The 24,333-nt window shown below is 40.5% G+C and overlaps 1 protein-coding gene across 5 annotated transcripts in view; it reads left to right on the top strand.

Annotated features, from left to right (window-relative positions):
- The first annotated feature begins 849 nt into the window (after positions 1 to 849).
- The window catches only part of GREB1L (GREB1 like retinoic acid receptor coactivator), a 138,912-nt gene continuing 115,428 nt past the window's right edge, over positions 850 to 24,333 (top strand). For all 5 annotated transcript variants that reach the window (XM_027731256.2, XM_027731258.2, XM_027731257.2 and 2 more), the window contains exon 1: positions 850 to 927. The gene's annotated coding sequence lies outside the window, so the exon portion shown is untranslated. The remainder of the gene's footprint in view (positions 928 to 24,333) is intronic.

Genomic DNA, 24,333 nt, shown 5'->3' with positions numbered 1-24,333 from the left:
CACCTTTCTTTGAGCCCTGTTCAATTAAATATCGGACACAAGTATAGTCAGAGCACTCTTCTCCATTTTGTCTCCAGCATCCTCCTAGCATGCTAGGCCCCATCGGCTTCTACTTCACCACTCCTAGACCAGCTCCATTGCTAACTAAACTCAAACTCAACATAAGGGTATCCCCCTGCCCAAATTTCAGCTCTGCCCACAGCCCTGACGAGCCCTCACCACAGGGCAATCTCTCATAGGGCAGAGCAGATGGCTCTCCCAGTGCCATCTACTGCTGCCCCAGCCACCGAGCCATGCTGGACATCCGACAGGGTTTTGATGCTTCCCAGCTTGGCTCCCCTCTGCGCAGGGCCTCGTCCCTTCCTTGCCAGGCTGGAACCACCCCAGTTCGCTCTCTCCTCACCGAGCCCCGGCTGTCACGTCCCGGGCCTCACTGCTCTCCACCTGCCTCCTCCACTAACTCGCGTCCGCACCAGGGCCCGTTCCATCACTTCAGTCCCCGGCACGACGCGGCAGCCTCCCTTCCCAGCCCCGCCGCCCTGGGCCACGGCCTGGACCGCCGCTGGACACTCCCGCACCTCAGCACCGCGCCCGCCGCCCCCCGACCCCTCTGCCCCTGCTGTCAGAGCAGGAGGGGCGGCACCTGCGGGTCCGCCCCATTCTCCTCCCCTCCCCTCCTCCCGCCGAGAGAGAGAGAGAAACCGAGACCCGGAGGGAGGGAGGGAGACGGTGGCACCGAAGGCGCCGGGCGGGCCTGCCTGAGCGCAGTGCTCTGTGTGTGTGGGGAGGGAGGGGGAAATTAAAAAAATAAAAAAAAAAAAAAAACAAAAAAACAAAAAAAACAAAAAAAAAAAAAAGAAGAAGAAGAAGAAGTGAGGGAGGGGTAGAAGGAGAGCGCTTCAACTTTTTCTCTCTCTGTCCAGCAAGGTAAGGGAGCGGCGCGGGGCTTTGCTTCGCCTTCTCGCCGGTTTCTGTGAGGGCACAAAGGTAGCGGGTCGGGCGGCGGCGGCTCCGCTCGCCGGGTCGCGCTCGGTGTTGTCACCCCGCGGGGCGCAGCGGCGGCACCGGTGGGCTGCGGGCTGCCAGCGGCATCGCGGGCAGCGCCCCTTGTCATCGCCGGGCTGCGGGTGCCCACCCCCGGACGGGCTCCAGCCCTTTGTTACCGGCGTTTTGGTCCGGGGCCGGGGGAGACATGACCCCGAGCCCACGGGGTAGGGTGGGGGCGGGAGAGCCTTGGCCGGGGGGCTGTGGGAGCAAAGCAGGCGCTGTGGGCGGACGGGCGGCGGGCAGCCGAGCCCGGGGGCGGGCGCGGGGGGTGCAGGTGGCTGTGGCGGAGAGCGGGCGGGCGGCGAGCTCTCTCCTCAGCCCGGCGCTGCCGTGCCCGCCGCCGCCGGCAGAGGGGGCTCGGCCGCCTCGCCCTCCGCGCCCGCGGGAGCCTTCGCCCGGCGTGAGGAGAGCCGGCCGTGGGCGGCCCGCGGGATGGGGTGCTTGGGGGCACTGCTGGACATGGGCAGGCTGGTTCTGAGGAGGAGGGGTCTCCTTCCCGGCCGTGGGGGGCTGTCCGTATGGCGAAGGGGCGGCGGTGTCCCCTGGATACGCGGCAGCCCAACGGGGGTCGGCTGCCCCTCGGGCCGTGTCACCGGCGGCCCGCTGGTGATGCTTTCACCGCGGTGGCGGCCGATCGGCAAGGCTTATTTGCTGTTGGGAAGTAAAGATAGAGGGGGAAGAAGCGCCCAGGATGGAGCCGGCTCCCCGCGGCAGCTGACAGATGTACGCAGGGGCCGTGAGGTACCGCTGGCGTCTGGCCCTTCCCTCCCGGCGCTTCCCCGGGCTTTTCCGAAACCTCCGAAAGACGAAAAGTTTGCGTGAACCATAGGATTTCGGCCAGCCCAGCGGGTGGGCCGAGGGTTGCTGTTTGTTTAGGCCCCAAGCCTGCAAATATTTATCCGTATTCTGAAATTTAGGAATTATCAATTGTCAGATGCGTTTGAAGTGCAGGAGACTCCTTAAGTTAGCCGATGGAAAAATACTTCCCGTGTCTGCTGCTTGTCAGCATGTTTGCTTTAAATACTCTGAAGATACGAACTTTTCTACATAATTCCATTTGATTTTCTTTGAAACAGTGGCTCTTCCAACTTTTCCACTGACTGATATTTTAAGTATTAGTAAAATAATATTTCGTATTCTTCTTACTTCACTAATACCTTGTTACAAAGAGCTTTTTAAAAGACTGAAATAAAAGGCTGTTGAGAGGAAAGTGCTGTCTGTTATTTCCTGAGTAGGAATAACTGAAGCTTTATTTATTTATTTACCTTTATTACAGTTGTTTTAGCTGAGAGTGAAGCAAATAGGTGCACATTTCAGTTGCGGGTATAGTTACACATATGACTTCTGAGAAGACATCTAAGGCTTTCCACACTTTTAAATACTGTAATGCACACTTAAATTTGGTTTTTGTTAAGGGATATACCCTCTAAAAGAAACAAGAGTGTGTCTTATACTGATTGAAAAAGTTATTACATGTGTGCTAGTGGGATTAAAAAAACAATCTTTACAAATATTAAATCTTATCCTGAAGAATATGTTTGTGAATAGGACAAAAGCACTTATGGAACTGGTGGATTAACTTTTTAAATACCCTTTTGCAAAAGAATAAGGATTTGTGAGGATTCTGAGAGCTGTTGAGAAATATTTAGTTATTTCTTATTTTTAGCATTTGTAGATTTTGAACATGTGCCTACTTTTTCTTATGTATTCTTGAGTATTTACAACAAAATGCTCAAGAAAGTCAATGAATAATGTTCAAAATGTGCTTACCTGTTTAAAGGGTTGGGATCCAAGCCCTGAAAGTTATCTGTTAATACGTGTAACAAATACTGTGTATGTTTTTGCTTACTATCGGTAGTGTTCATACAAAACAAATTTTTGACTAAGGTGTTTAACAGAAAAAAGAAACTTAATTGTAAAATCCAGTTTGTACATACTAGGAATTTTTATTAGTTGGGTTTGGCTGTAGATAATGTAACAGTTAGAATTTGTGAGGGGTTTTTTTGGTAAGGCAGTTTTTAAGCTCAGGATGTAATACTAAAGGAAATAAGCAGTAATAGACAACCGGATTACCAAGATTTACTGGGATAATTAAAATATGTGAAGTTTAAGATCTCATGAGGGCATCACAGATGAAAGGAGAGGTGATCTGACCGTGTGAAAAGTTTGTCTAGAATTCAAAAAAGCACATTTGGTTCAAGGTCTTCTTAAACTCATAGCTATTGGCATTGATATTTGGCAGTTCAACAAGTCATGTCCAAAGTATTTTGCAGATACAAGGGAAAAGAAAACTTGGAGTGTAATTTAGAACAGTCTAATTAGTTGCTATGGGATATAGAGAATGAAACAGTCTTTTAAGGGAAATCTGTACTGTGAAGCCTATCAAATTATGAATACTAGGCTGTTTATTCAATGTAAAACTAGATTCAATATAATGTCAAAAATATACTCTAGGAAATCTTATCACTGAAAGCTAAAAAAAAAATTTTTAAATGCATTTCTCTCTAAGTTTCACTATTTCTAGGAAATTTGGAGTGGGCATAGGACTGTAAGGATTTTACTTTCAGTGGTGTAACCGATTTTGTAGTACCTTTCATTTTAAGCATTTTAGACTCGTTTAAAAAGTACTTTTATGCTTTGTGTGGTTCTGTACCATATGTTTTGTATTTAATTCTCTGAATGACTACTGAAGTGCAGCCAACTTTGGGTGAATGTGGCAACTGTTAACTAGCGCTTAGCAACAGTGCACAATAATCAAGACGGGAAGTGAGAAGAATACCGTGTCTAATTGAAACTACAGGGGGCATTTAGCTAGGTAGGACGTAATTAACAAAACATGGAGCTTGGACATGATATTAAGGCATCACGTCTTGACTTGTAAAAAAGGATTGTGAAATCATTAAGGTAAAAAATATTTCAGATTTTTGGCTTTGTGACTCAGATGGATAGCCTCTTTGAGATGTGTGTGTTTTTCCTATTTCTGCATAATCATTTCTTGCATGCAATGCAGAAGACTCATTTTCTTTTGCTTCTGAAACAGAATTGTGAGAAGGATGACTGTTGGGAAGACCAACAAATGAAGGAGTAATAAGCTGTGACATTCTGACAATCATGTCTTTTAGAGAATTAGTCCTGTGAACTAGAGTTCATTAGATATAGTAAGCAATTAAGATATCTCTAATATTCTGGAACAGATTACAGTGGCAGTCATAAAACAACACTAAATTTTTACAATTAATGTGTTATTTTCTCTGAGAATAATTGATTTTCTGCAAATCCCGTCTTGTCATTATTTTCCTTAAATTGTTGGGAAAAGTATTGCTTGTAAGAATATGTTTTGAAAGCACTTTTGCCTAATGTAATTTCAGTTTTATTTATTTAAAAATTCCAAACCTCATCATTTTGTTTCATGCTATTTTCTGTGTGGAGATACATTCATAGACCAATTTTATATCTTGTCTATCCCAAATACATTTTATTTCTAAGAACTCTGAAAATATCCTTGTATAATAAGGAGGGAACTAGTAAGTTAAGTTTCAGTGAGTCATTGCAAAGGCTTATCTGCAAATGTGAGCAGGGCTAGTATAGCCTCTGTTAATGGATTTGAACTTGCGGGTAGGTAGTAGAGATGACCCAAAACCAAGGAGCCATTCTGTGAAGATGCTTGCAGTGGCAAACAATCAAGTAACATTAGATTCTTAATAATTAAATAGGATAATTAATGTTTTTATCATCCAGAAGAAAAAACACAGAGCGTATATTGGAGGAACATGTGGATGACAGTGTTTTTAATCACTGCAGGAACAGCCAAATTTTGTACACTGTTGTTGTTGGCTTGGAAGTAACAAATGGAACTATGGAGTTCTTATAGAAATGACAGACTGGATTGATGGGCCGAGGCCAATTGTATGAGGTTTAATCAGGCAAAGTGCCTAGTCCTGCACTTGGGTCACAACAACCCCATGCGGCGCTACAGCCTTGGAAAGAATGGCTGGAAAGCTGCCTGGTGGAAAAGGACCTGGGGGTGCTGGTCAACAGCAGCTGAACACGAGCCAGCAGTGTGCCCAGGTGGCCAACAAGGCCAATGACATCCTGGCTTGGATCAGAAATAATGTGGCCAGCAGGACTAGGGTAGTGATTGTCCCCTTGTACTCAGCACTGGTGAGGCTGCACCTTGACTCCTGTGTTCGGTTTTGGGACCCTCACTACAAGAAGGCCATTGAGGTACTGGAGCGTGTCCAGAGAATGGAAATGAAGCTGGTGAAGAGTCTGGAGCACCAGTCTTGGGAGGAATGGATGAGAGAGGTGGGATTGCTTAGCCTGAAGAAAAGGAGGCTCAGGAGGGACCACCTCACCCTCTACAACTACCTGAAAGGAGGTCATGGTGAGATGGGGGTCGATCTCTTTTGCCAGCTGACAAGATATAGGACAAGAGGAAATGTTCTCACGTTCTACCAGGGAAGATTTAGGTTGGATATTGGGGAAAATTTCTCCATGGAATGGGCTGTTAAGCATCGTTAACAGGCTGTAAGGGAAGTGGTGGATTCACCATTCCTGGAGGTATTTAGAAGATGTGTAGATGTGACACTTAGGGACATGGTTTATTTGTGGACTTGGCAGTGTTGGGTTAATGGTTAGACTCAATGGTCTTAAAGGTCTTTTTCAGCCTAAATGATTCTGTGATGCTAAAATGTGGTTTAGTTTGGATGACTCCTGAAGCCTTGTCAGATGGTTTCTGTTGTCTTGCTCTGTCACACAGTAATGTCACAACTTGTGTGAAATATTTTTGGGACATGAGAGGCCATAAAGGATTGTGTAAATCACGGCTTTCATTGAACTGTATTTAATGTAATTCTCACTGAGTTAACATTAAGTTCCATGGCACTTCAGAGATTTAAGAAAAAAAAACATAGATCTGAAAATTTTGCATCATATACTGTCAAATGCTTTGGTTAATTTGCATTTAAATTCTTTTTTTAGCAGTTATACTTCACTAGATAATAAAATATTCATAAAATACAAAAGATAGGAACAACCATATGTTGCGACATAAAATCACAGGAAGAGTAAAATGGTAGTGAGCAGCCTAAGTCAATATGACAAGATCTGATAGAAACCTTCAATTAATACTCCTCATGTAAAGTTTTGGAGAGGTTATTTTGAGGTACTTTTTTGAACTGATGGAGCTATGAACAGCAAAACAGTGTGGGCAGACCTAAGATACTGTTACTTAAGAGATTACCAGACATCTGTTGCATTGGTTCCATGAGCAAGCCTGGAGTGACTGGTTTTATAAAATGCTGTGCAGAGATCCTTCTGTTCTGTCTCCTATCTCCATCATTGTATGTAATTAGCTCTTTTCAAGACCCTTGGCATGATCTTACCAAAGCACTTTGAAGCAAGTGAACAAGTTACTTACTGAATGTAACTGCGGTCTGAAATACCCCCTATTAATAGTGGGTTTTTTCTTTTTTAAATGAAGACTTATCTGTACATCTCACCAAAAGTAATAGGACTTCCCTAGAACACGAAGTGTGAAATTGTTACTTCGATGGCTGACTATTTTCAGCTGTTGAACATTTTACTAGTACTTCTGTCTTTTGCACTGAGTTCTGCTGCACATCCCTCTGCAGCGCTGATTTCTCTGTTGAATGGCGTGTACAGCTCCAAAACTTCAGAGAAATAAGTAGCTTTCTTTGGAAGACCATGTTTTTCTATAGAGCCATACTAATTTTACATTTGGCTTCATAAAAAAGTATTAGTGTGAATAAGAAACACTTTTTTCCTCTTACGTTCTATGTATTTGAGAGATATTAGGATTTGGCCCTGCCCCTTTCTTTTACAATGCTACCTCCAACTTCAAAACTTGCTAAGGAGAATTTTTCTGGGAGTTTGATAGTTAAAATATGCTTTTAATTTGGTAAAATTCTCTTTCATGCCCCCTTTTATTTCTAGCTGCCTTTTAAAAGATAGAGATGGTTCACATGCAATTGTAATGCCAATGCTCAGTGAGACTGTGTATACTCAGAGTTGTATGGTCCCTTGTTGTGTTATCAGTTGAGAGTAATTGAGTAAGTAGAATGCCTGGAAATCGCTGTGTGCCTGATCCTCCACAATCTTCCTAGTAAAGAGGAAATAATCACTTCTTTAGAAAGCAAAGTGTGTCACAGTATTCTGGCCTTAGTGAGATCCAAGCTCTTTGGAGCTTTCTCCATCATACCCCCTTCAGAGAGATGCTGTACTGGTAAGGGAGAGCAGATCCAAAAAGTTGAGTTCAGCTGCTTCTGGTGATGTAAGGAATCTGGGCAACTACTTCTTTACACTGGCTTCACTGGTGAAATGGGGACATTCACAGCAGTTTTATGAGCATTGCTGTTGCCTACCCATGCTACTGATGTCACAGAATGAAGAGCATCTGCGAGAAAACCTCATCTTGATGACTCTCAGTTCAGGATTTGCAGAGAGCCAAGTGCTCCATTTCCTGTCCTGAGCCTTGTGTCTTTCTACTACTGATTCAGTATTTTGTTGCTGTTAGTTCTTTACTTACTATCTGCTTGGTGATACTGTGTGGTTGTAACATGTTTTACAGTGTACGATTGCATCTCAGTTTTGCCATCCAGGAGAACAAGCTCTACTTTTACTGCTACAGCTGATCCTGCCTCGTTGATCATCTATCTCCCTGTGGCTTGCCAGGAAGCCTCTCAAATACTGCGTTGCTTTGGAGCATTAGGTGGCTTTATTCTCTTGCCCTTTTACACTTTCAGTCCACTTGGAGAACAGCTGTTTCATAAAGGAAGCTAAATCTTGTAATTTCTTTAAACCACTTACATAGAATCAAATTCTTAATGCAACTAGGTGATTCCTTTGAGAAGCCTGGGAAGTAGGTCTTGACCTACTACAGTGCACTGCACCAAGAAGAGGGAAACAGCTTCCTACCAGTCATATTGTATGTGACATTTAAGAACATGGTTGTTTCCTATTCTCATAAAAATACTTTCAAATATTTATTTGTAGATGAAATGTTAAGACATTGTTACTCTTCCTAATCTTAGTCTCTTAAAGGGAAATTTCTGACTGTGAGAACAGTAAGAAATTAGGTGGATTAGCCAAGTGACCAGTACCATCCAACAGAGGAGCAATTTTGAACAAAAACCTAAGGAGAAGGGAGGGAAAGGCAAAGCCGTCCAAGAAGACTTTAATGCCTTGGATAGAGAAACACAGAACTACCAATGGGGTATTTAAAGCAGAAGTTCAGAGTGAAAAATGTGCATCTCCTCACAGTCCTTTTTGCAGCAGTTTCAGCAAATTTTGGAGGTTAGTTCCTGCCATTTTTTTTTTTCATTAGGAGAGTGGTTTCCAAGACTCTTGAGGAGGATGAAGAGGACTTGCCTGCCACATTGTTATTTCACCTTTTTCCTCCAAGTCCACAACCATGGTTACACCAGATATGGGAGGCAAGGAGGATTTCAAAGGCAGGAAGATTAAAATATTAGCTGTTACAAGTTTTTGTGTCAAGAGCTATGGAATATTTTCTATGAAATGACAGGACATTTAAACATACAGGGTTTTTTTTTGTTTATAGCATTAACTTAGTAATGTTTTTCTTTCTTACTGTATGCCTGTGAGTGTTTTGGGTGCTACATGGGAAAATACATGGGCAGTTGCCTCCTCCAGAAACCTTCCAAGCTGTAGATTTGACAAACTAGAGAGGATAGTGTATATATTTGTACATGTGCACATACATATATGTGTATATATGAAAGAGAAATGGACATGCTGGCATCTAATATCACACTGGTCAAGTATCTTAATGGGTCTTTAAACGATTCTTTTTCTTTAATGATTGATTGGCTGAGATGGTTTATACTGGTCTGAACTCTAACGTTGTGTTCACACTTTGCCTTTATAGACCAGAAGTTGTTAGTGTATAGTAGATGTGCCATTAATAATGTTATTAAAAACAGTATGCCTTGGAAGATCTTAAACAAAGACCATCACCAAAAAAAGCCCACTTTAATTTTAAACAGCAGATGTGACCTTGTGGCAGAAAAACCTGAGAAGGAAGGAAAAATAAAAGGCATTCTTCTGGCTGCTCTCAGATATCATAATGAACAGTGTCTGCTTGCTAACTGTCCAGCTTGGTTGTTTTAATGAGAGATGCCTGGTGACTGTGCAGATGGATGCTCAATTTTCATCTACAGCAAAGCTGACTGGCTTTCTGTCAAGCTTGGCTTTGGGGTGATTCCAATTGTCATGTGGATTTGGTGTAGAAAGAGGGAGGCTGTATTTGAGATAGGGGTTAAGCACTCCTCTAGACAGTGCAGTGTAGGTTTTCAGCTCCATTTGCTGTCACTGTAGTAAATCCATTTCTGATTATGTGCTAAGTCCAGACAGATTAACTGCTGAGTTGAACTTGTGAAGTTGCATGTGTGTGTTGCCAGAGTTCCTTCTGCTGAAAAAGGCAGATCTACATAACCTGTAGGTTCAGAACAGTTGAAAATTCATCCTAACATTGTTGCTTTGATGTCTGATTGAAAGCAAAAAAAAAAAAAAAATGAACAAAAGACCCAGGTTTGCATCACTGTGTTTAAAGGATGCTGTCCCAACAGTGTTATAAATAAGAATTGGATCTGGGACTTATTTCAGTAAAAGACAGTATTCTTCCAGATGCTTTTCAGTTGAATTTTCCTGTGAAAGTGGGCTCAACTTTGAATTCAGCAACATGCAGTTCAGGCTTTTCGGGCTGAAAAAGAGAGGGGAATGCAACAGATGCTGCATAGTTTTGATACTTCTGATGTCTGATGATACTGGTATCATAAGCTTGTGTTCTCTGTTCTGATTCACTGTATAAACAAGTATGGCATGAACCTCAGTGTATAACCTTGACATGGCTGGATCTTTGCTTTGTAGGTCCCAGTGGTTTGTCCAAATTGCAAAAACTGCATATTGAGAAACAGATAAAGTATTTGCATTGATAAAACATTTAACTTTCTTTGAGAAAAACTGTTTTGTGCCTCAGCCTTTTTATTTCAAGAAAGAGACCTTTAGTTCTTGTTTCATTGTAGTCTGAGAACTACTGAGAATCTCACATTTAGAATTGACAGGATAATAAGTCAAAACTATCTGTGCAGATCAGCCATGAACCAAAATACACCAGAATAGTGTGTTGATTTCCAATGTGGCCCTGTGAGAGTATGAGGTTGGACTGGTTGATCTTCAGAGATCCCTTCCAACCTGAATTATTCTGTGATTTTTGTTGTTTGTTGTAAAGTGGGGCAGTACAAAAACCATAAAACTTGGCAGTGTTCCCTATTGGTAAGATACAACTTCCTGAGACAATTCATCTGGCACAGTGATTTTGCAAAGATACTCAAGGCATTGGCTAGTGGCAGCATGAACTGTTTTGATAACCTGCTTCCCACTGTCTTCTTTCTGGTCATTTTTCCACTGTGTGCCAGATGTGCTTTCTGTATATTGTCAGAAATTAACGCTGATTGCAGATCCAGTCGCACACGTCAGTGGAGGGGCCCTCTGAGTTCTGCTGCTGACAGCTCTCTGCTGGTCTTGTCATGTTAGTTGATGGCAACACAGAAATGGTCTGGTGATTGAGGCATTGCTGGGCACATGTTAATAGGAAGGCTGCAAAGCTTGAGTGATTCTGTAAGAGGTTGTTTGGCCTGTCTGGGATGGAAGATCGAGCATCAAAGGGTAATAACGATACCTGGTAGATTGACATTGTTGCATTGTCTAAAATCTGTCTGTCTAGATTATTGCTCATAATCGAACATTTTACTCTACGAAAACTTGAAATAAGCCCAGTATTATTACTTTTAAACCTTTTTCAGGACTAAAATAAAGCATGCATTAAAAGGAGATATTTGTTTGTTATTTCAATCAATTGCTTCTACTTCTTATTTTGTTAATTGGTGAGGTTTGGGAACTGGAGTTCTCAATGACATGCCCTTGAGCATCTTTCTGATAATTGAGTTGTATGTGTGTCCATATGTTTTATATTTCTGGACATAGTGGTTCTTATGTGATGATTCAGTGTGTGGGTAGCAGTTTTGCTCTAGCTGCCATGATCTAGCTGAACATGCTCCATGTGTAGAGGAAAAACAGCCAAGTGTGGAAAGAAGAGGGTTGTGCTTTTTGGTTCCAGTTATGAAGAGAGGAATAGAGTCTGGATGATAACATACCTTTTAGTGCTCCAAATGATTATCTGAATAAATTGTGGGGAATTGAGGTTTTACAAAAAAACGCAGCAAGAGGGAAAGAACTAGAAATTGGCAACTGCATGTTGAATGTTCTTTGAGAAACTCCATCTTAGGAAGAAGTTGACTGGCAAGTTAACAAGGGTCAGAAAGCATAACTGTTTTATGATTCATAACTAATCCTTTGCCCCAAGGACAGAAAGTGTATTTGAGACCATATGCCTGGAAGGAGGTCAGCCTCAGGATAAATTCATTAAAACAAATCTGTCCTACCTGTTCCAAAGTGCAGTTCATGTTGAGAGGGACTGATAAATTTCTCCTTAAAAAATGCATGTTGAAAATGAGGTCTATTCTGTGTGTTGTCACAATGTCTTTCGATCTGGAATAAATCACATAAACTGTGTTTCTTTCAGCCAGTGTGCAAATATAAGAGAATACACCGGTGAATCTTATGTCCATACTGTCATTTTGTGTGCCAGGAAAAATAGCCCCAAACTATGAATACATAAGGAGAAAATAGTTTTAAGAGAAAGGGCCTCTTTTGAAATAGGTTGATATCAAAATGGTGAGTAAACAGTTAAATGCAATGTCACCATATAGCCTCATGAAGGATAATGTTCAGATTGAGATTTTCTTTGTTTTGGAAATGAGGCTGGCAATGTTCTGTTGTAATAATTTGCAGTTATTACTGACTTACCTATCCCTGATCTTTTGTAATTCCTTCTCTGTTTCTACAGATAAACTTATTTTTACTTAGCAGAAGTTTTAACTGAGGATCACTGTTCGTTATCATTCTATTCCTATTCCTAGGAGAGGAGGACTATTATGATTTTAATAAGATTTTTTTATTCAATTCATGTTTGGGTCCTACTTCTGCTACTACTGAATTACTTGTTATTGAGAAAACATGTTTTTGTACCTTTAGCTTAAGCTTGATATGTCTGACCAGAGCGAGTCAGAGGTAACTGAAGAATATTCTCATGTTCCAAACACAGCCAATTGCTATTATGTTCCATGGCAAAAAAGATGGGGATTTGTTTGGATCACTTACAGAGACATGCTTTTTTTTACTGAAGAATGGCTTAGTTCAAGGTAAAGAGTCAAGTTAAAGTTAATACAATACTGAGTTAGAAGACTTAGAGTTCTGAACTAACAGTTCAAGAGCTAGAGAATCTAAAGAAAATATCTTGTGATTTTTCTAAGAAAAAGACACTGGAAAGCAGGTTTCTCAAACTTCATTTAATAGAATCGTGGAATTATTGAGGGAAATTTGAGCTAAACTTGTGTCCCTTTACATTTCAACCAAAAAACGTGCAATGTATCAAGGGATTCCACCTTGGCCAAGGAATAAGGAAGATTCTTTGGTCACTGAAAAGCATGACAGTTTACTTAAGAGGGGAAATGGAAACAACCTTCCTTTCCCATCTTAGGTGGTTATCTCTCTCTTACCATGGCAGAGCAGTGTAAAGGACATACATGTGAATGTAAGAGAAAAAGCCTATTCTAAAACTATGATAAATGCTTATGCAAAATTACAATGTAGATTTTTCTCCTGGATAATGGTCTATATACTAGCATGTAAAGAGTATGGGGCTTTTGTTGCCATGGTACATTTTGTGCCATTTACACTGATGTTCAAAAGAAACAAAACCCTTGTATTTCGTAATTCATTTAATGTTAACGAGAAATTACTAACATGCATTAGAGAAGCATTGTAGGTCCATGTCTTATTTAGTCCAATTCTGACTGTGTTAGAAAAACAAGTATATTTATTCCTGAAGAACTCTGGGATAACTATCATTGCCTGCCTGATCAGAGAGACTAATTTTGGTAAAGAATTGGATTTCAGCTACAGGTCTCTTGCTAAGCTGTGAAGAGGCCAGGAAAAACAGCTGTAAAAATGTTGATGTTGGCCATGAATTTACATAAATAACAACTTGCTTTCCTTTGAATGCTCAGGGTGATATTACAATGTGGACTTGGGTCTGCAGAAGATCTTGTTACTTCTACATTCTGCCACTGAGAAATGGCACATGGCTTCTACATGCCTCAGTTTCCCTATCTCTAAACCAAGGGCAGTGTTTGTCCTGGGAGTTTTTGAAGCACTATATGACAGTAATGATTTGCTCTATGGCTGAGCCTAAAGGGTTCTGAGTTCAAGTCTCCTGGTCAGATTTATGCTTCTGTCAGTAAGCTTTAGATCTCAAGGAACAAATTGTGTTCTTGTCATACGTACAAACAGTTATTTTGCTTTTATGTTCAAACCTTCTGTTTAATTTCAATCAACCTAATTTCAGTTAATTGAATTTAAACATCACGGTCTCCAATTTCCCTGTGAGAACTGTTTGCCATTTGTAGAGAGCCAGGGCAGAGTCTCCACTGAGGTGGCTTTGCAGTGAAATGGATTCGAAAGTCCAAGGCCCTTGGTCAGTTCAGCAGCCCGTGGCCAAGGCTCTGTTTACCCACCACCGAGGTGCTAAGGGGTATCTGTGTTGGTGTTACAGGAGCGTATGAAATACCCAGTGAAAATAGCCTAGGCTGTGCCTCGCAGTAGGTCTTCAGCTGGTTAAAGCAGGTAATAGCTGAGGAGAGAGTAAATAAAGCCTTTGCAGACCACATGCTGTCACAACCTTTCCCCTCCCCCCATACCCTCTCTCCTTTCTTTTTTTTCTTTTATTGGCCATATGTTTTAGTAGTCTAAGTATGTGTCAGTGGTAATCCAGGCTCTGCGCTTTTAAAGGATGATTACCCAGTTTGTTGCCGAAGTGAGACTTTTTCTTCCTCTTAATTTTTGTGAGGGTTGTAATTGTAAACCTTTCTTTTTTTTCTTTAATTTTGTTGCAGATTACTCTTTGTATGGCTAAATTTAACTCCATCTGTTTTTGCAGACTGCTGGTCTGTTTCCAGTTTGTATGATAGGGGGGTCAAGCAAACCGGTTTGTTCTCTGGATGCTAATCTGAATTTCAGAGGCGCTGTCCTTCACCCCCGGGCTCTGTTCCCCTCCCCCTCTTCCCTGCTTTCTGCACACAGCCTCTTCGGGTCTCTTTCTCCCCTCCATTCCCCACCACACTTCTTTCTTCCCCAGCCTTCCAGAACAGTGAATTTTGATTACCCTTTCCTACTCTTCCCATACTCCAATTGTCACTTAAGGTGGTTGATGTACTAGATAATTAATGCTCTGAAAATTCTAATGGTTTGAAAGTCCTCTGGTCTGTATGCTATATTAAAAATACCACAGTGCTTTTTTTTGGGGATTAAGTTTTATGGATTTTTAGGAGTTAAAGCAAGTACAGCGTTTCATGATGAGTTTTAAAAAATGATAACCTCTCTTGTCAGGGTGTGATGGGGGTCTGTTGGTTTTATATAAAATAGTCATCGAGAATTCCCCTCTTTGGGGAGTCATTTCTCAGGTCTCCAGTGAACCTTGGCCGAACACAGAGGGGTTTCTAACTAGCATTGGATCCCTGTTTGTAACCCAGCTTCAGGGTAGCTCTCATAGCATGGTTACAGTTAACCTCCTTTTTGCCTTAAAAAAGAGAAATACGTCTAGCGGGCATGCAGAAACACGTTGTCATCACAGGGAATAAACCCTCCTACCTTGTATGTGGAAAATAAACAAACCCACAAACGTACCGCCCTACTAGATTGAAATGTATGTGTGTTGGGGAGGAGGGGAATAATACGTAGGAAAAGATTTATGCCTTCCTTTGGGCTGTTGCTTGGTAACAGAAAATGCCTCTTAAGCCTATTTTTGGAGAGGGGAGGGGTGAAACTTGATTCAGTGACCATCTGTCCCAAGCTGGTTGATTTCCTGTTGAGCTCTCCTTTGTTTCTGTCAAACAATTGATTCTTACCCTTTACAGATAAGAGTACTGTTGGTGACATTGCCCTGAATCAGCAGGTTGGCTTGTGGCAACCAAAAAACAGACCTATTAATTTTAATTTTCTTTTTTTAATGTTTAAGGGATTTTGGTTTTTCTGAGGCTACTAACTGTGGTTTTACTGGGGTTTATTTATCTGTGTTGTGGTTTGGGTCTTTGGTTTTTGTTTTCTTTCCTCTTGGGAAATGCCTGCATTAGAGAAGGCAAGTGTAATAAATGTAATTGAAACATTTTTAAAGAAGATATAATAAGACATTTTTTCAGCCTGAAATTGTTGGGAAAAAGCAGCCATGGTTTTGAGCCCATTAAACCTTGTGATGGTAGGGGGGAGCAGAAGTTAATTGAAGTTACTATTGAAGAAATCCCCACTGTTTCTGTGAAAACAAAACCCAGATTCTTAATTACAAATGGAATATTTGCTATTGTTCTTGCTTAATTGTCAGAAAATCATTCTCTGTTTGAGTACCTCCTGATGTTTGCTTAGTGGTAGGGTGATCAGTAGATTTGAATTCAGATTAGTTTTAAGTCATCTGTTTTATTAATGTTGCAGAAGCCCATATTTTTCCACAAAAGCAAGAGTGTTTTATGCATGCAAGGTACAAGGTGCACGCACGTGAAAATCTCTGTGTCCTCTGTAGCTGTGATTATTTATTAAGCATTCCGGTACCATTATCTTCCCTGCCCTGAGTTTCAGCATTCAGAGAAGCAGTTCATAGTTCCGAGTGTCTGATAAGGGAAAATAAGGCATGTGCGACACAAGGAGACAGGTAATATCTGCCAAAAGATAGTGAAGTTCCACAGTGAAATAGGAAAATGATGGTCACTGTTATTTCCTTCAGTCAGTGAAACTCTTTCCAGGAGCATTTACACAATGCTGCGTTATGGAGGAGTGTGAGAAGGAAAGACCTTCCATACAAATGTCTTGGCATCTTACAAGTCTTTGCTTATTTGAGTTTAGCCTACTTGTCACTCAGAAGACGAAATTTGGAGGTAATTCCCAAAAGTCACTTCACAGTCTTGAAGGTGTTAGAAAAGTTAATTTCCTTTTCTCTTCTATTTTTCCCATATGCTTTCCAGATTGCTTTCCACAGGCAGGAGAGCTGTTGTCTGCAGCTTTCCAGCATGGTCCTGGATGTATGTGGGATTCAACTCTTTTTGAATTTGGTGGCAAAGTGCCTACTGAACATTCATTTTGTGAAGCGTTGGGTCAGGGATACTTGTCAGATTTTCGTCCTATTAAGAGAAAGTTGCATCTGTGATTTGGCTTAATAAGGAAGGTTCATGTGAAACCACGTGAATGAGAAGGAGCCTGCGTGACAGTGCTGTGGCTCGCTGGTCGAGCAGCCCTTGCGTCCTCCTTGTTGGTTGCCCATTTCCTCATCCCACCCTCAGCCTTTTCCCCCTATTTTGCTGCTGTTTGTTTGGCATATGCTGGGATTTGGCAGAGGAACTTATCCACTTAAAAAATGACGTCTTCTTCTAGGTTGCTTTTTAGAGCGGTGAATCCCTTGATCTAGTGCAGTGTAACACAATAGGGTGGAAGTGATCAGTACTGAGCAGATTTTGGTTTTTCCCAAATCATTAATGTCAAATATACTGTGAAGTCTTTTTAAACATGCATCCTCTGTTAGGTAGAGAAATCCTACTTTGGGATTGGTTTGGAAATTTTGTAAACTGGACAAGTGTACATACATCACTTCTGTAAAATTAATTGAATGTTCATATGTGCTACTTTTTGTCCTTCTTTTGGTAGAAAGTGATAGGTACCACCAACATGCCTTTTGGGTATTTTCAGTCTGTTTTGAAGTTACACTGAGATCAAAAAATCACTTGTAGAACTAGTGCCAACTAGGTTGATGTTGGCCTGGGAGCTTAAACTTGGCAGTGAAGGAACTGTTCTGAACTGGTTTGAGTACTGATTAAATTCTATTTCTTCCTGCAGAATGAGTTTCTGTGAGATGGGGAAAAAAACCCAAGAACTTGGGAATTTTATTTCAGGTTTGAAAACCCTGTTCTAGATATTTAGAACACATTTTTGTATCTGGCAGAGAGAAACTGATGAGTGGTTGTTCTGATCCAGGTTTTTTCTGTTCCCGTAAAAGAGCATTACTAAGGTGTATAGCTCAAGTTGTAGGGAACTGACAAAAAGTCCAGTTCTTTCAGCATCTGGGGAAAGCAGCTGAGTTCATGGTGTGTGTAGATGACAGAGCAGTGAGAATACAGACCTGCACTTATCTTTGTGCTTTCTCTGCTTGGGTTGTACTGTACTTCTCCCATTAGAACAGGTCTGGTGTGTCCTTTGTTCCCAGATAAAAGCGTCTACAGATCTGCCAGTCAGAAGGCATAGCACCTGTGGCTTGCTTTACAGACAGGAGGGCAGTAATTCTAGAAAGGGAGGTCTGTACAAGACTGGTATCTGCTTGCATTCACCTTCTCGTGTTGCTGCTACAAGGATGGAATTATTTATGTGTATTTTTTTTCCCTTTTGAATGCAGTCAACCAGAGTCAGAGGAACTCTATTCAGTGTCAGAGTGCTGGGCAGGGGTTTTCTTTCTGGAAGGGTAGCACAGGGGTAGGGTCATGATAACTGCTTTTCATGTATGCTCTTCAGGGATGTCATTGTTACAATGTTCCCATTGCAGTTCTGACCCAGCCCCCATTTACAGAACTGGCATCTGTGTCATCCTTAATACCAGTTTGAGAAATCTTCCTCTCCTGTGATAAAAAGGCCTGTTTGTGGTTTGCAGGACAAAGTTTGGACACTGTAGCAATGTTACTCTTTTCACTCCAGCCCACATCCCCAACTCCAAAATCACCTGTATCAAAGCCGAAAATGCCAAGCTTCCCTTCTTGTAGGAAGGTCTGGCCATCAGCACCACTGACAGGCTTTCCAGGGAATAAGTGCAAAGCAAAGGTCTTTAGGGAACCCTCTGTTTCCAACAAATAGCTTTCTGAAGCCACAAAGTTGAAACTTTGACTTTGGGGAAAAAAACCCAAAACAAACCCGAACACATGTCCTCACTGGAGTTACATGGCCAACTATGTCATAGTCCATTACAACCCTCTTCTGTGTTAGAAGTTATTGCTCGGGTAAACACTCACCTTTAGAAGAGCTCCGGGCCTTGGGCATACTGGGCTGCTCTCATCCTTTAATCTTTGCTTTATGTTGAGTTGGCTACTGGCTCATCTGCTTAGGTCACTTCTGGAAGCTTTATTTACTTTTCACTCTCTGGAAGTGTGTTGCAGAAGAGCAGTTGTTATGGTCCCTTCTGCCCTGTGGTCTTCCAGTCCTCTAACGTGCCTATTGGATAATTGCTGTGGGTGATGGGACTCTGTAAAATTGTAAAATCTCTGTAAAAGATTGAAATTTCTGGGGCTGCTTGTGACTGCTGCTTTAGCTGTTTTTTCATCTTCTGCATTAAAGAAGTGGGATTCAGGGAGAATGTTCATGATGGTTAGATGAAATGGACTGATTTTAAGTTAACTTTGGTTCCATTTCTGCTTCTTCACTGTAGAATCTTTCTGGGTGTAGATACTGCTGGGAGAGAATCTGCCTTCTTCCTTGCTGGAGGAACCCTTTCAACGGCTGGCCAAGCAGTGGCAAGCAAACCAACTCTGCTCAGGTTGGCAGTCAAGGCTATGCCAGGCCAGACAGAAACTGTGTGTGCCACCAGTCTTAAAGAAATGAAGCAAGATGGGGTAGATTAGAGGGAAGCTTGGAAAGAAATTTTTTTTATTATATATGCAGACTCATGCCTGGTTTTAATAATATTCTGAATTTTGTTTGTATACTAAAGAAATTAATTTAAATAAATCTTTTTAGGAAACTTTTTTTTATTTCTTAGAACTTATAATTTCCTCTCACATCCTTTCCTCCTAAGAAATATTTTATGGTTGTGCTTATTTTTCCTCGTTGCCTCAGAGAACTGAGCCACCAAAAAAACCCGAGCAGGTGGTTGACCTGAAAGCTGGACTTCTGAGGCCTAAGCTAACGTCTCAAAACCTGGGATGGCCTTGCTTCTGCATATGTCTGAATAAAATGTTCTGTTTTGTAACCTGCTGGCTCATTGCTGTTATGGATGTCCTTACCATTGTGGACATGAGCTTGTTTCCCACTCAGGCACTCAGGAATGGGGAATAGCAACTCCTTCATATATATATATAAATATATACAAAATATTTGAGTGTATCATGCAGAAAGTGTTCTTCCATATATAAAATACATATATATTCCATATATAGTAACTGATTTGGTTTAATCTAGATATTCTGTTTGATTTAACTTGGAAGTTGCAGTTGCCTGGAGATACACTGCTGTTTTGCTCTATAAACAGTACTTTGAGGGTGTAACTTTGGTGTTTATTAATGATGATATTCATATGATTAATATGATCCAATGTAGTGTAAAAAAAAAAAGACAATCTGGACTACTGCATGTGAAACAAGTGTTGCCACAGTGTGGTACTACTTTATATATGTATGTAAATGACTGCAGAAGACTGCAAATATGTGGAGGCTGTAGCTCTTGCATATATCAATGCTGTCCTGGAATGGTAATTTCTGTGAATGGAAAAGAAACACTTTATCAGTTGAAAAAGAAGTGAACCAATGTAAGGCAAGGTAAGGCTAGTGTCTCTGAACTACAGTCTTTTTGATGTAAGTATTTTTGTCATCACATGATGACCAAGTAGGCCATTATTTTTACTTTTTTTTTTCTTTTTTTTAATCCCCTCCTGAGCAAAAGTATGTTCTTTTCCTTCCCTACCGTTTTCCTCACAAGTTTGAGTTTCTTGCTCATTTTTCCAATGGTTTTAACTGGAGCTTTTTTCCAGATTGTTTTCCCAAGTGACTAGATAGCAGCAAAGAGTAAGGGGACGGACCTAAAATTAAGCCAGCTAAAGCCAGCAGTTGGGAGATCTTTGTTCTGTTCTATCTTGACCACAAGACTCCCAACAGACTTTGATGGGGGTGGGGCATGGATCTCAATTCTTTATCTTCAATTTCTTTTCCTCCTCTATGAGTAAAGTGTAAATATAGTATTACTTAAATGAACAGCTAAATTCTACTTAGTGTTAGTGTTGAATTAACATACTTCGTAAAGCCTGTAAATAAACTGTGGGTTTATGAAAATATCCTGGGAAGATATGTTGACTTTTTATTTTTCTCGCAGTATGCTTGTTTAAAGTGAATTAAGTCCCATGAAAGTGGCTCTTCATTTTACTCTTCTTTTTGGAATGCAATTTATTAGTGATATCCAGAGGGGTCAGCAGCATAAAAAATGTTTGTTTCGAGGCTTGTTGGGTGCAAAGGAGGGGGGTTCATAGCGAAAAGACTTGTTTTGTTTGGTGTGGTTGATCAGGAGTGAGGCTGGAATTGCTCATAGTTGTCATTCAGGTTTTGTTTCAAAGTCCAAGGACCTACTGGGAAAAACAAAAAGCTAATGAAAGCTGACTGTATTTCAACTCAAACCCTGTGGAATCCAGAATGATGTCCTGACACTCCTCGTATTCTTATTCTCCTGCATTCCCATGGTTACTAAGGTAACAGGTTTTTAGAGGCTTTACATCTTCATTGTCAAGTATTTGCTACACTTATTGTTGCTGTTTGCAGATTAGGGCAATTTAAAGAATGCCTTTTGAAATGGGGACCAAAAAATACAAAAAGAAATATAGTAGAAATAGATGTAATTAATCAATTACCTTCTCTTGTTTAAATTTTCACTGCTACTTATCAGAAGCTACATACAAAATGTCACACTGGTTTAGTGCTGGGATTTTAGGCATGGGAAAATGCTTTTTTAAGGCATGTCCATTACAGAACTCTGAATACAGATGTGAGGAGTACCAGATGTGACTTAGTGCCTTTTCTGACAAGAGAATCATGGATAAATTGAAGTTCGTATTTGCATCAGGGTATTGCCTCTCTGCTTATAGTACATATGAGACAGTTACCTGAGTCTTGTAAGCTGTGTTACTGCATCTATGAAATCGTACTTTAAAAATTAAGCATCTGGGGAAAATTAGGAAATGATGTTTTCTAACAAAATTTGGCTTCATGCAGAACTCTTGTAGTCAAACACACTTCTTGATGCTCCTCTGTGTCCATTTAGCTCAAGCATAAACGTGATTGTTCACATCTTCCCTGGAAAACTTGTTTATAGAGGAGATAGTCAGACTTGTAAATATATTCCAGGAATATGACATTTGATTTAGTACCTGCTGGCTTCTTGCAAGTTAGTGCATTGCTGCAGCAAACATCTTTGGCATCTGTGCTAGGAGAACTGTTTTTTAAAAAATTGGTGTAAATGTTGCCTCTTGAATGTAGTGAGGTCTTTATGATAATTTGTGCTGTGTGGCAGAGTTATGGTATGTAATGAGTCCTTTTTGCCTGACAGAAACGAAATGTTTCTAGTTGAGAATAATCCTGCCAGACCAAATACAGGTGTTCTCCCTGTGTGTCTTTGAAATTAGTCTGTTGTCATATAATCCAGAGCCCTTTACTGGGCAAAATCACGTAGTGGGTGAGATCCCCATGCTGCTGAAATAAATCACCACCAGTGTTCCTGCTGTCTTTAATTAGGCAAGACTGAGAGTATGCCCTTAGATTACTTTCTTTATAAAAGTAAGTTGTATAATACAACTTTATTGCTGCTCATTTGCAGCTAAATACAGTTTCTTTGGAGTCACAAGCAGGAGGGGCCCTGTTGAGCACCATTTTATTACAGTTTTGCAGATGCTGCTGACAGTGGTTTGTGCTTAGCCAGGCAAGTATTTACCCATGTTGGCTATGACTCTCACTACACCCAATATCAGCAAGAGGCAACTTTCTTGAGGAAGGCAAGACTTAGGAGGCCAGTGTGCAGACAAGTACAGAGCAGATTACCCCAGAAAAAGAGAGGTAACAGATGGGTGGCTGATGCCACAGGGGTGAAGCCAAATGCAGACTGAATTACTCCCTGCAATGAAGGACAGAAGGTGCTTGGCACGCATCTCTCACAAATTATCATTTTTAGGTGTTTGTAGGGAAGCCTTTAATTTGATTAGGTCCTTTTCTTAACAGTTCTGCACTTGTGGTCGTTACATTGCCCTGGGCAAAGATGTGATTTGACATCAAAATGTCTGTCAATATTTAGCTTTATAATAAGCTGTTTATAATAAGATTTAAATCTTCCTGATACATACAAAACACTGAATGAAGGAATGTATATGCATGTATGAAAATATGGATACTTCTGTGAGGTTACAGAAGGAAAAGTCATCTTCTATCTCACTTAAAAATGTGTACAATGCATAAGAGAAATAAGGTATGCAACTCAAAAAAATTACGCCGTGTGCATAGAATTATAATTGTTTATTAAATTTTGAATTTTGTTTTCACGATTCTTTTCAAACTTTTTTAAACCCGTTGTCACACTTTCAGTGCTTCTTTTATTTCAATGTCCTGAAGGTTGTAGAACAAGAGGGAAAACAAATTCTTTATACCTTGTGAAGCTTTTGAGAACCAAAACTACTAGTATTCAATGTGTTGTAAGCTTACTAGGGGTGCTTGTAAATTCCTTAGTTGAAAAAAAAAAAGTCACTAAAGCGTAAGCTTTTTAAGGACAGACTTGAATGTGGAAGGGTCCACAAGGACTTGTTTTTTTAAAAAAAATAAACCAGAAAATTCAGACTACTCTTTCACAAACTTGAAATAATCATTGAAAGTTAATGTGGAAGGAGACTCTAGTACCCCTCTGGTAGAATTTTTCCATTCTGTAATTTGTACCTTCTTTTCCTGTTGGAGCAGGGATGAACACCCACTCGTCTCTAAGGTGCAGAGCCCTTCAGAGGAGTCCAGAGGGGGCCTCCACTATAGGGAGCAGGGAGGGTATCAGAGCACTTTGTGTATGCTTTGGCATTCCAACTATAACCAAATATAATTTAAAAGCTGGACCTGAAGGAATCCTTGCACTTTGTGAATGAAAACCAACCTTGCTCCTTCCTTTTTCTGCTACACCATCCTAAAAGCAGGAGCAAGTCTTGCACAAAAATGTAGTTTTCAATGTATTTTTTTTTCTTTGATTCTACCTCTTCTTGTAATTTTAGCGTGATTTTTATCCCTTTTGGTCAGCTTTTTCCATTATGTTTTTAATTTCTTCTGAAAACTTCTCTTTCATGATAATCTTAAGAAAGGAGTCTATCCAACAGAAACCTTTCTCTTCAAAATAATTGTTTTGGACAAACTGAAATATGTTAATACAATCATATGAAAGTTAAACTTCCATGAATCATTTGGGACATGGTCTTGCCTTCAACGTGCTGGTCACTGAGATTCCAGGACATTCTACTAAGTGCTTCGTAAGCAAGGGTGCCAGCCTTGACAGTGAATTTGAGATCAGAATTTTGCAAATTTGATTTAATTTTTTTGCTAAAATCTGTTGTTTGTTGTTGGGGTTTTGTTGTTTTTGTTGTTTTTGTTTGTTTTTTTTTTAATGGATGATGTTTGAATGGCCTTATTTTTAAATAGCAGTCAGAAGGATTTAGTTGTTACATACCTTTAGATCTTTCAATATCCTTTAGTGGGGTAGAGTGAAAACAGAGAAAACAGGTGTTTGGGGTTTTTTTCATATAGTTGGGCTGTTAAAAGCAAATTAAACTTTGAGTTGACTTAGCTGTTTGCATGCTTACATATCGCATGCATTTCTTCAGTTCTTTTAAAAGATTTTGAAGACTGGAAGTATGGGTAGAACCAACAAGATGAATTAGTTGCTGGAATGTTTAGTGTGTGCCAAGTTCAAACAAGGGAATAATTTTTATTCTTTGTGGATAAAAAAGACCTAATGCTTTAGCGGGCATATGATTTCTAGATTAATAGCACACTATGAAGCAGGTACGGGTTATAAATTTGCATAATCTGGACAAGATGCAAATTCTGTTCTACTGACCCATCAGGCAGCCTAGCAGTTTGTTCCCATTAACAAAGATGGCTGATGAAGAGGCACAGACATTACAGGATCAAGCTATAAACTTCATTTCTGGTGCACTGGCAGCTCTTCAAAATGTTTTTTGTTGGCAAACAGGAAAGCTATTGCAGTGTAAATTAGTGTTTTGTCTTGCAGAGATGGAATGAAATGTAAGAATATTCTTTGGGTTTTGATGAAGTGGTTTTCTCTGGGACAGCAGAACACAGAAATAATTGGTGAACCCTTTTAAGG

This window comes from Pipra filicauda, unplaced genomic scaffold (assembly GCF_003945595.2).
Source record: "Pipra filicauda isolate LSUMZ 115617 unplaced genomic scaffold, ASM394559v2 scaffold154_size2910363_pilon, whole genome shotgun sequence".
Taxonomy (NCBI): Eukaryota; Metazoa; Chordata; class Aves; order Passeriformes; family Pipridae; genus Pipra; species Pipra filicauda.
Note: the sequence above shows the minus strand (reverse complement) of the source record. Positions and strands in the feature narration are given on the sequence as shown.